Source organism: Petaurus breviceps, unplaced genomic scaffold (genome assembly GCF_028583685.1).
Source record: "Petaurus breviceps papuanus isolate PSGF00001 unplaced genomic scaffold, PetGlider_PUasm1.0 91133, whole genome shotgun sequence".
NCBI classification, from domain to species: Eukaryota; Metazoa; Chordata; class Mammalia; order Diprotodontia; family Petauridae; genus Petaurus; species Petaurus breviceps.
This window is the reverse complement of record NW_027187419.1, coordinates 94,576,527-94,586,961: the sequence shown is the minus strand read 5'-3', so window position 1 is coordinate 94,586,961 and position 10,435 is coordinate 94,576,527. Positions and strand designations below refer to the sequence as shown.

At 38.7% G+C, this 10,435-nt stretch overlaps 1 pseudogene; it reads left to right on the top strand.

Annotated features, from left to right (window-relative positions):
* The first annotated feature begins 6,249 nt into the window (after nucleotides 1-6,249).
* Nucleotides 6,250-7,374, top strand: LOC138155048 (mitochondrial dicarboxylate carrier pseudogene; annotated as a pseudogene).
* The last annotated feature ends 3,061 nt before the right edge of the window (nucleotides 7,375-10,435 follow it).

The following is a 10,435-nucleotide window of genomic DNA, read 5'->3' as shown; positions in this document are numbered from 1 at the left end:
AACAATGCTTCTTTCCGGCATATAGATTCTAAAGTGCAAGCATGGAGGGGGGGGGGGGGGGGGGGGGAGCATGACAGGTCATAGAACGCAAGATGTAAAAATAATAGTCTTTCTTTTTCTAAACTGCAACATGATGAAAGAGGAGGAAATGCTTTAAGATGTGTAAAATAAATGGTAACAAACTAAGTCGAAATGTAATAACAATTAGTGATAATGTTTTGAATAATGTGGGGGGGGGGGAGGGGGAACTACTGTTAGCTTCCTTACTACAATTCCAGTATGTATTTCTGTTTGTATTTACAGGTGAGATGGGCATGTTAAGAAAAATCACCTCAAGGGGGAAAAATAATTTACAAGGCAAAGGAAAGGCAAAGGGATTACTCTATCTAAGCTTTCAGAAGCCCAGGTGGAGAATTGACTTTATATTTACATCCTTTAGGAAAGAGGCTTGCACAAGAAGAGCCATATGCCTAAACTGATTACCAGCTTCTATAGCCAAATATGTTCCCCGTGAAGTTGCCTCCAATAGGTAAGTGAAGTCCCTTCTCTTTGTAGTGAAAAAGCAGTTTTGATGCTGTCTGATAAATCAAACCTGAGAGTTAAGGCTCTCTGCCAAGGAGAATAAATAGGTGAGATTCCTTGTCCTCAGGGCTATTCAGCTGGCTAGCATAGAGGCTGTGTTGTCACTTTCTCTTTTACATATGAAGAGATACAAAAGAGATCCAAAAGTCTCTAAAGACTTGTTCCTAGATGACTGTAGGCATATGGAATTATCTGATCTCAGATAGGCAAAAGTCAAATTACTGATCTTTGAATAGAGTGGACTATATGAAAGCTAAGGAATATTTCTATGGAATCCTAGCTAGCAAAAAGAAAGGGGGATTCTTTTGAAAAGCCATAGAGCTTAAGGCTTGTGCATTGTGTGAGCTCAGGAGTTCTAAAGTGCAGTTAAACAGAAGCCAAGAGGGTGTCCATATTAAGTCTGGGGTCAAGTAGGGAGAGGGAGCACCAGGCTAAGAAAGTGAGACCTGGGTCAGGTCAGAAATAGAGCAAGTCAAATTTTCCTGGATAAATAAATGGGATGGCTGGTGAGGAGCTGCAGAGCATTCTGCCTGGGAGAAAAAGGGAGATACAGACTGAAAAAACAAACAAACAAAAATGCAAAGAGGACAGAGGAAGGGAGAGGAAAGGAGATGAAAGGAGATGACAAGGAAAGAGAGGGAAGGAGATGTGATGTGATGATAAGTGAGAAGAGGAGAGGAGAGGACAGGAAACAGTAACAGGAGCACAAAGATGGGATTGGAGGAATGGGGAGAAGAGAGAAAAAAAAACATAGAAATCAAAAATCAATTTGGAATCAGCAGAAATAGGTTTTAGTGTTTTCTGTTTACCATATAAACATTACTAGAAATAGCAACAAAGGTTATTGTGTTTTCTACTTTCCTAGTAGGCCTCAGTGATATTCCTAAATATTTCAGACCATCAGAATCAGAAGCATTTAATGCGTGTGTGTGTGTGTGTGTGTGTGTTGGACATGTGATTTTACTGATGTGGTAAACACTCAGTGTAGAAAGTCCCTCATCTAAATCTTATTAAAAATCACACAGCAACATGTGTATTAGAGGCAGGATTGGAGACTGCTCTTCCATCCACCATACCAAGAAGAAACAATTATCTATAGTTAGATTTTTACAGAGTTAGGCTTATAAAACACTACATATGTAAAACTAGCTAAAAATATGACCCAATCTATCCTAACTGCAGCTTTGCCTTTCTGTCAATCAAGAAGAATAAAGTGCATAACGTAAGGCTCAATAATTAATACTAATGGTATAATCCTTGTGGTACTCTGCCAAACTGTTATAATAGAAAATAAAAGGCTTACTGTTGCTTTGTTGGCAAACATAAGAGCTCTCCAAAGCCTTCCTGGAAATTCAATTGAGCCACTCAATGTTAAATATCTTTAATACTTAAGTATACCTTTTCTGGTTATCTGTTTTGTGTAAAGATAAGTATAGATAGATATCTTATGTACATATATACACATATTTATATATATATATATATACTTTTTCAAAGAGAAACAACATATATATATATGTATTTTTAAGCCCTCTCTGTCCAAACAGAAAAAAAATTAAAAAGAAAATCAACCTCATTACAAAAATGTACATTCAAATTAAGCTCATACATTTTCTCCTAGTCAAACAAACACAATTATTATGACAAGTCACAGTTACAATACAAAGAAGTCTGATCCCACACTTATTTCAATTACTTATAAAAAAGGGAATTAGATTACTTCTTCAAATGTGTCAAAAGCAGAAGTTCATGAGTTTACCTGGTGGGACTTCTTCCAAGAACTTTTTGGTCCAAAAATATGATTAAGCAAAGTATTTGTCCCTTTCCAGCTTATCATGAAGGTAGTCTCCTAAGCACATGTGACGTGTTTTCTTTGCTCTGGTGAGCCCCAGAAGGAACTGATCTGCATTGTAGCTAATCAAGATGCTTCGCTTCACCTCCCTTTTGTCAGCATACAAAAGCTCATGTCAGGAAAGCTTTCAGAGGTAATCAATCCCCCAAAAAATGGATCAGGAAAACTGTATGAGTAAATACTTCATTGTACTATTTAAGTTCACATTTTTAAACACTGTCATGCCCATACAGGCTACCTTTCCTCATTCTGTATCATATTAATTGATTTTTAATTATGGTATGACCATAACTATCTCAATTCATCACTTGAAATTGTGGTTATAATGTCAGTTCCTCAAATACCATAATCAGTGTCTTATGACCTGTAATTATCCTGAGTTTTTCCATGTCCAAATTAATTTCAGATAATCAAGGGCATGCTCTATTTATTTTTCATTTTTAGGTAATTCTTTTGCCCAAGGTATGAATCATATTGAGGGAAGGTATTGGTCAAAGTACAAATCCTGGAAAGAAATATAGCTACGACAGTAACTCTACCTGAGAAAAGAAAGTGAAGCTTGGAAAGGTAATGGGCAGGATGCTAATAAACTTTATTCCCATAAAATGAGTTGTTTAGGCTTCTCTCAGCCAAGCATTTTACATGTATGATTATATAGACATAAAATACCCATAATACCTAGATATCAAATGAGATGATATATGTGAAGCACTTTGGAAACCTTAAAGTTCAATAGAAATTATTCCCATTGAATTTATATTTTAATTATATATGTATTTATTATCATTATCTAATCATATCAAAATAAGCACATTGGAATATACTTTTCAGTTACAAAAAGGGTACATGTAGATTTAAAAGTCACGTTCATAAACAAATGTCCACCCTGAGGGTATCCACTACTGATTGATGACTTCCTTTCCAGGCTGACCAAATTACCAAGGACCTCAGCCATGGTTCATCTCTTTCATACCTGGTCCCTTTCTTTCTGGATTCCTCCTCCCTTGCCTGCTTCTTTACTTCATGTGAGGGTACCCTTCCCTCCTTCCAGTTCCCTTCACTGTGTTATTTTCCCCAAACAGAATGTAAGTCCCTTTGAAAGTAAGGACTATGGAGGATGGAGTAAAAGCAGGAACTTGCTTAAGCTTCCGCATAAACCACTTCCAATACCTGTAAAATATGACTCTAAACAATTTTTAGAATTACAGAACCCACAAAGTGACCAAGAGAAACAAATCTTCTGCTGAAGGAAGTCTTGCAGGCCAACGGAAAGGTTTTATCACACCGGGCTGGGGGCTGAGCAGTGCTGCATCAGCAGTGCGGGTCCAGACCCAGGGCAGCTCTGTCAGCCACACAGACCAGCCAAAGCAGATTTCAGGAGAGTGAATAACCAGCAGCTGTGGCTGTTTCCAGACTTCTCAACCCATAAACTGCAAAGAGAAAGTAAAAGGTCAGTAGGAAACTCTGTTGGAACCCAGTGAGAGAAGAGTGTAGTCTGGCCCTTGCCCCCCCAGGGACGAGAGGTGGCAGAGGCACAGCAGCTCCACAGCTCCTAGCCTGCAGATATTAAGGGGACCAATTGATCATTCACAGGGTAATCGCTCTTACTTTCACCTGCTTGGATCTGGGTCACAGTCTTAGGTGGTGGTCTTGGGGTGAAAAATGGCCAGTGTGCCAGAGCTTGTGGGACCTGTAGAGAGGGCGCCCTACTCAAAGCTCTGACAACATTTGCAAAACACCCCAGCAATTTGAGACACAGCTCTCTCCATTCTGGAGGCAGAGTTATACCATGGCAAAGAGCTCAAAAGTCAAGTAATTGTAGGGCAAGATGAGCAAGCAGAGGAAGCACAATCAGACCACAGAATCCTTTTTGGGGGACAAAAAGCATCAAAGCATGGAACCAAAAGAAGACAACAAAGTTAAAACTCCTGCATCAGAAGCTTCCAAGAAAAATATGAACTAGCTACAGGCCATGAAGGAGCTCAAGAAGGATTTTGAAAATTAAGTAAGAGAAGTAGAGGGAAATTTGAGAAGAGAAATGAGAATGATGCAAGAAAATCATAAAAAGAAAGTCAACAGCCTGCTAAAGGAGACCCAAAAAATACTGAAGAAAATAACACCTTAAAAAACAGACTAACTCAAATGGCAAAAGAGGCCCAAAAAGCCAATAAGGAGGGGAATGACTTAAAAAGTTGAATTGCCTAAATGGAAAAGGAATTTCAAAAACTCACTGAAGAGAATAAATCCTTCAAAATTAGATGGGAGAAAATGGAAGCTAATGACTTTATGAGAAATCAAGGTACTATAAAACAGATCCAAACAAATGAAAAAACAGAAGGCAATGTGAAATACCTCATTGGAAAAACCACTGACCTGGAAAATAGATCCAGCACAGAGAATTTAAAAATTATTGAACTACCTGAAAGCCATGACCAAAAAAAAAAAGAATCTAGAAATCATCCTTCAAGAAATTCTCAAAGAGGGGATGGCTAGGTGGCACAGTGAATAGAGCACTAGCCCTCGAGTCAGAAGAACCTGAGCTCAAATCCAGCCTCAAGCACTTAACAAAAAAAGCAGCCATGTGACCTTGGGCAAGTCACTTAACCCCAATTGTCCTTCAAAAAGCAAAAAAAAAGAAAAAAAAGAAAAAAATTCTCAAAGAAAATTGCCTGATACTCTAGAACCAAAGGGAAAAAATAGAAATTGAAAAAATTCACCAATTGCCTCTTGGAAAAGATCACAAAAAGAAAACTCTTAGGAATATTATAGCCAAATTCCAGAGTTCCCAGGTCAAGGAGAAAATATTACAAGCTATCAGGAAGAAACAATTTGAGTATTGTGTAAACACAATGAGGATAACACAAGATCTAGCAGCTTCTACATTAAGGGATTGAAGGACTTGGAATATGATATTTCAGAGATCAAAGGAGCTAGTATCAAAACCAAGAATCACCTACCCAGCAAAACTGAGTATAATACTTCAAGGGAAAATATGGTTATTCAACGAAATAGAGGACTTTCAAGTATTCTTGATGAAAAAAAGCAGAGCTGAACACAAAATTTGACTTTCATATACAAGAAGCAAGAGAAGCACGAGAAGGTAAGCAGGAAAAAGAAATCATAAGGAACTTATTAAAGTTGAACTATTTACATTGTAACTATTTAATTGTAACTCATGAGACTTTTCTCAGTATAAGGATAGTTGAAGGGAATATGTTTATATATGTATACATACATATATGTATGTATAGGAGGGTACATGTGTGTATAAATACATTTGTGAGTCTGTGTATATGTATGTACATGAATACATAGAGGGCACAGAATTAGTTGAATAGGAAGGTATGATATCTAAAAAATAAAATTAAGAGGTGAGAGAGGAAAATAATGTGAGAAGGAAAAAGGGAAAGACAGACTAGGGTAAATTATCTCATATAAAAGAGGCAAGAGAAAACTATTACAATGGAGGGGAAGAGCAGGAAGGTGAAAGGGAATGGGTCAACCTTACTCTCATTGAATTTGGCTTAAGGAGGGAATAACATGCATACACAATTGGATATCTTACCCTACAGGAAAGTAGGGGGGGTGATAGAAGGGAGGGCAGATTGGGGGAGAGGGTAGTTAGAAAAAACACTTTTGAAAAGGGACAGTGTCGAAGTCTGGGTAGGCTGAGGAGCTGGGCGCCAGCCTCCTGCATGGCCCCCTCTGTAGGATGCTATGCCTTCCCTTTTTATAATTGTTTTCATTGCAACCTAACCCATGCTTTAAAGTGATCCCCCCTTCCTCCCCCACCCTCCTCTGGTTTTTACAGGTATTGGTTCCAAGAGTCTTCTGCAAGTGAAATGAGCAGATGCTAATGGAACAACCAACACCTGGAAAATGCCCTGTGGACAGTAGCCCAATATGCAGCCTGCCCAGATCTATCCATCAACATAGAATCCCTGAACACTTTGGTATGCCCTCTTCTAACTACAATGTGAGCAATCTCCATCTCTCAGAAGCGTGTGGCAGCTGCAACCTTTGATAGAATTTCTTGGCCTATAAAATAGCATATTGATAATCAAGACTCTCATTGAGCCCCTTGCAAGTAATTGCACCCAGATCCCAAATGGGCAAGAAAACTGTTTTCCACTGGTATTTTGGAGGACTGGCTTCTGTGGTAGCCACTTGTGTGACCCATCCACTGGATCTGATCAAGGTCCATCTTCAGACTCAGCACAAAGCAAATATTGGGTTTACTGGCGCAGCAATGAGAGTGATTAGCTTCAGTGGCTTTATGGCACTTTACAACGGGCTCTCTGCCTCACTCTGTAGACAGCTGACCTATTCTGTGAGTCACTTTGCCATCTATCACTCAATGTGGGACCATGTGATACATAACCAGAAGCAGCACCTATACTTGTATCAGAAGGTGTATATGGCTGCCCTTGGAGGTTTTGTTGGTGGGTTTCTGGGGAGCCCAGCAGAAATGGTGAATGTTAGGATGCAGAATGATATGAAGATACCAGTGCACCTAAGGAGGAATTATTCCCATGTGCTGAACGGAATGACTCATATAATTCAGGAAGAGGGATTTTTGACATTATTCTCTGGTGCTACCCTGGCATCAGGTCAAGGAGCTTTGATGACAGTGGCAAAAGCATTCGGCTATGACCAAATCAAGCAACTGGGGCTCACCTTGACTTCCTTCTCAGACAGTCTCAGCACCCACATTATTGCCAGTTTCATTGCTGGTCTATGTACCACCTTGCTATGTCAGCCCTTGGATGTGCTCAAGACTCAAATGATGAATGCCCAGGATTATGATGGTATCATTCATTGTGTATCAAAGACAGCCAAATTGGGACCTCTGGCTTTTTACAAGGTACGTTCCCTGCTGCTATCTTCCTGATACCACATACCATTTTAACCTTTGTTTTCTCGGAGCAACTTCGATTAAACTATGGAATCCCAGTGAAAAGTGATTTGGTCCAGCAGAGCCTATGGACCTAAGTTTGCCAAAGATTCCATGAAAAGGACCAAGAGTGTTCCCCAGATACCTCTGACTTTGCCATTTTAGGGTGTAAAGGTCATTGACCTGACATGATTTCCCATGCCTTGGCTTGTGTACTTCATATAGCCTCTTAGGGCAATCAGTGGTGTCCACTGATCCTTTTCACCTTCTCCCCACTCTCACCTATTTACCTTAGTGCAGTGGTCTACTCAGGTGAGCCTTTTTTCTTTGTGGCCTTTATAGATTCAGCTCCTTGCAACTTGGGTTGGCTATGACATAGACCAGAGAACAATATCACTTTCTGATGTGAGAAGGTTTATTTCTAAGGTTCCAGAGTCAATCACAGAGATATGTTGGTTCTCAGTAGGTCTGCCCTCGTTACTTAGGGGTGCTCTTAATTTGCCCTTCTTAATGCATTCCCCCAGCCCACCCCATCTTCAGTTTGGGTCTCTGCTGCCCTCAGAGTCTGTGAAGACTGAATCTTGGCTGTGATGATTGGTTCCATCACAGTTACAACATCTCCAGAGCTGCCTTGGACCTGGAAGCAAACTGTGTGTACGTATTTGGAGTGATGAGTAGGGGCAAAAGTTCATGGAGGAGGGGGACTCATCTCTGACATTTTAACCATTTTCATTCTGTCTGTTCAAACACTAAATACATTTTTCCCCCAAGTCAAAAAAAAAAAAAGGGGACAGGGTCAAAGTAGAGAATAGAATAAGTGGGCGGTGGGATAGATGGAGGGAAATATAGTTAGTCTTTCACAATATAACTGCTATGGAAACATTTTGTGTAACTACATATATACAACTTATATTGAATTTCTTGTCTTCCCGGTGGGGCTGGTGAGGAGGGAAGAAGGGAAAGAATCTGGAAATAAAAGTTTTAAAACAAATGTTAAAACAATTGTTTTTTACATGCAATTTGGAAATAAAATATACAGGCACTGGGGTATAGAAATCCATCTTGCCTTACTAGAAAGTTGGGGGGGGGGATGGGGACTATATAAGAGAGAGCAGATTTGGGGAAGGAGTATGCATTAGGCTTGCTGTATTGGGGTGGGGGGTAGGGGAAAGATAGGGAGAAAATTTGTAATTCAAAATCTTGTGGAAATGAATGTTGAAAACTAAAAATAAATAAATAAAAGATTATTTTAAAAATTAAGTTAAACTAAAAAAAGAAAGCAAGAACTGGTTTGCTTACTTACATTTTTACACTTAGCATTGAGTGCAGTATCTATCAACTAGTAATTGATTAATAAATAATACTTTAATAAATGCTTTAACTTTTTTTTGCTTTCTTTTTTGGAGTGGGGAAGGTAGGGCAATTGGGGTTAAGTGACTTGCCCAAGGTCACATGGCTAGTAAGTGTTAAGTGTCTGAGGCTGGATTTGAACTAAGGTCCTACTGACTCCAGGGCCAGTGCTCTATTCAATGCACCACTTAGCCACCCCTATAAATGCTTTTACTAATGCAAAAAGTCTACAAAGTGACGCTAATATTTTCAAATTAGTCACTAAAGCCTATTTTAGAGAAGAGAAAGTATTGATTCAGGGCTTAAAATACTAGTTTGATTAATGAGATTGACTAGAACTGTGATTTACAGTGATAAAGTATGGAAAAGCTCCCGGTTGAGGGACTTGCTATACAATATTATCATCAAGTACTCAACACCACCCCAGCAGAAGCTTGTCATTAGGAGATTGCTTCAGTTTTGGTACTTACATCTCATTAGAACTCTCAGTAACCTCTGCCCCTCTGATTGGAGGACTAGAACAAAAAACTGCTCCCAAAGCTTCTATATACAGAGGACCCAGAAGCCCAGTGAACTCTCCATTTCACATCATCATGCCCCTAACTCTGGTACCTTCCCTTTCCTTTTTAGCTTCCTCTCCTGAGTAGTCTTCCATTCTTAGACTGTAAACTCCCTCAGGGCAAGGACTGACTCAAATATATTGGACAACTGTCCTTCTCCCCGAATGCTATGGAAGAAAATCCCAGGAAATTACAACCACACATATTTAGAGACAAATAAAACTAAGACCCCTAAGCCATCACTAGGATAGATACTTCCTTGAACCCAGGACCCTGTCCTAACTCCTTAATCTATAATCCAATATTATGGCATAAGGGGATCATTTTGGTTTCCCTAGAACCAAGTAGATTAGTCCAAGTATCACCAGCATCACGCCTGACTTTAATATTTTTTAAAGTAGCCTTGTTTCTAATGATTTTATTAGAGAGTAATCAGAAACACCTGTACCCCATAGCTAGTTAGCCATTGCAATTGGATCTAGCAAACAGAGTGCTTCAACCAACTTCCTACACTATGCCCTATATTTTGTCATATTCTTATGAAGAAAAATCTGTATCCACACTGATCTTTACCCTCTACCCACTTGTTTGCTAAGATTACTACTTTTGCCTTCTATCATTGTTTCAGCATCTCTCTTTCCCCTTTGTTAAAACCTGGCACTTTCCATTGGCAGTTTGTTGTGGGCGAATGTTATTTGTCCTTTTCTTTCCTTGGTTCCTAAAAAGTATAGATTTATGACTTCATTGATTTAGCTCACTTACATGTTTTAACAATTAACTTAATTCTTATACATTGTACCACGAACTAGCCCTTGGTAAGCATTTTCTGAATTCCTGAATTTAAGTAACTCTCATCTTCCAACTTTAAAATGGGTCAGTTTATTCATAGGAATTTGAATATCCATAAAAGTATACACACAGAAAGGAATATACATATCTTACTTAAAAAAATAAAACTTCAATTGATAATCTTATCCCAATAAACAAATTAAGTATAAGGCCCTATTAGAGAGAGTCTACCATCTTTTGAATTTGTTTTGAAATTTTATATTTATCTGACTTTTATATGATCGTCACTTCCCAATATATCCCTCTGTCCTCCCCTACCCAGAAATTCATCCTTTGTAACAGAAAATTCTAAAAGTGACAGTATATATATATATATATATATATATATATATATATATATATATATAT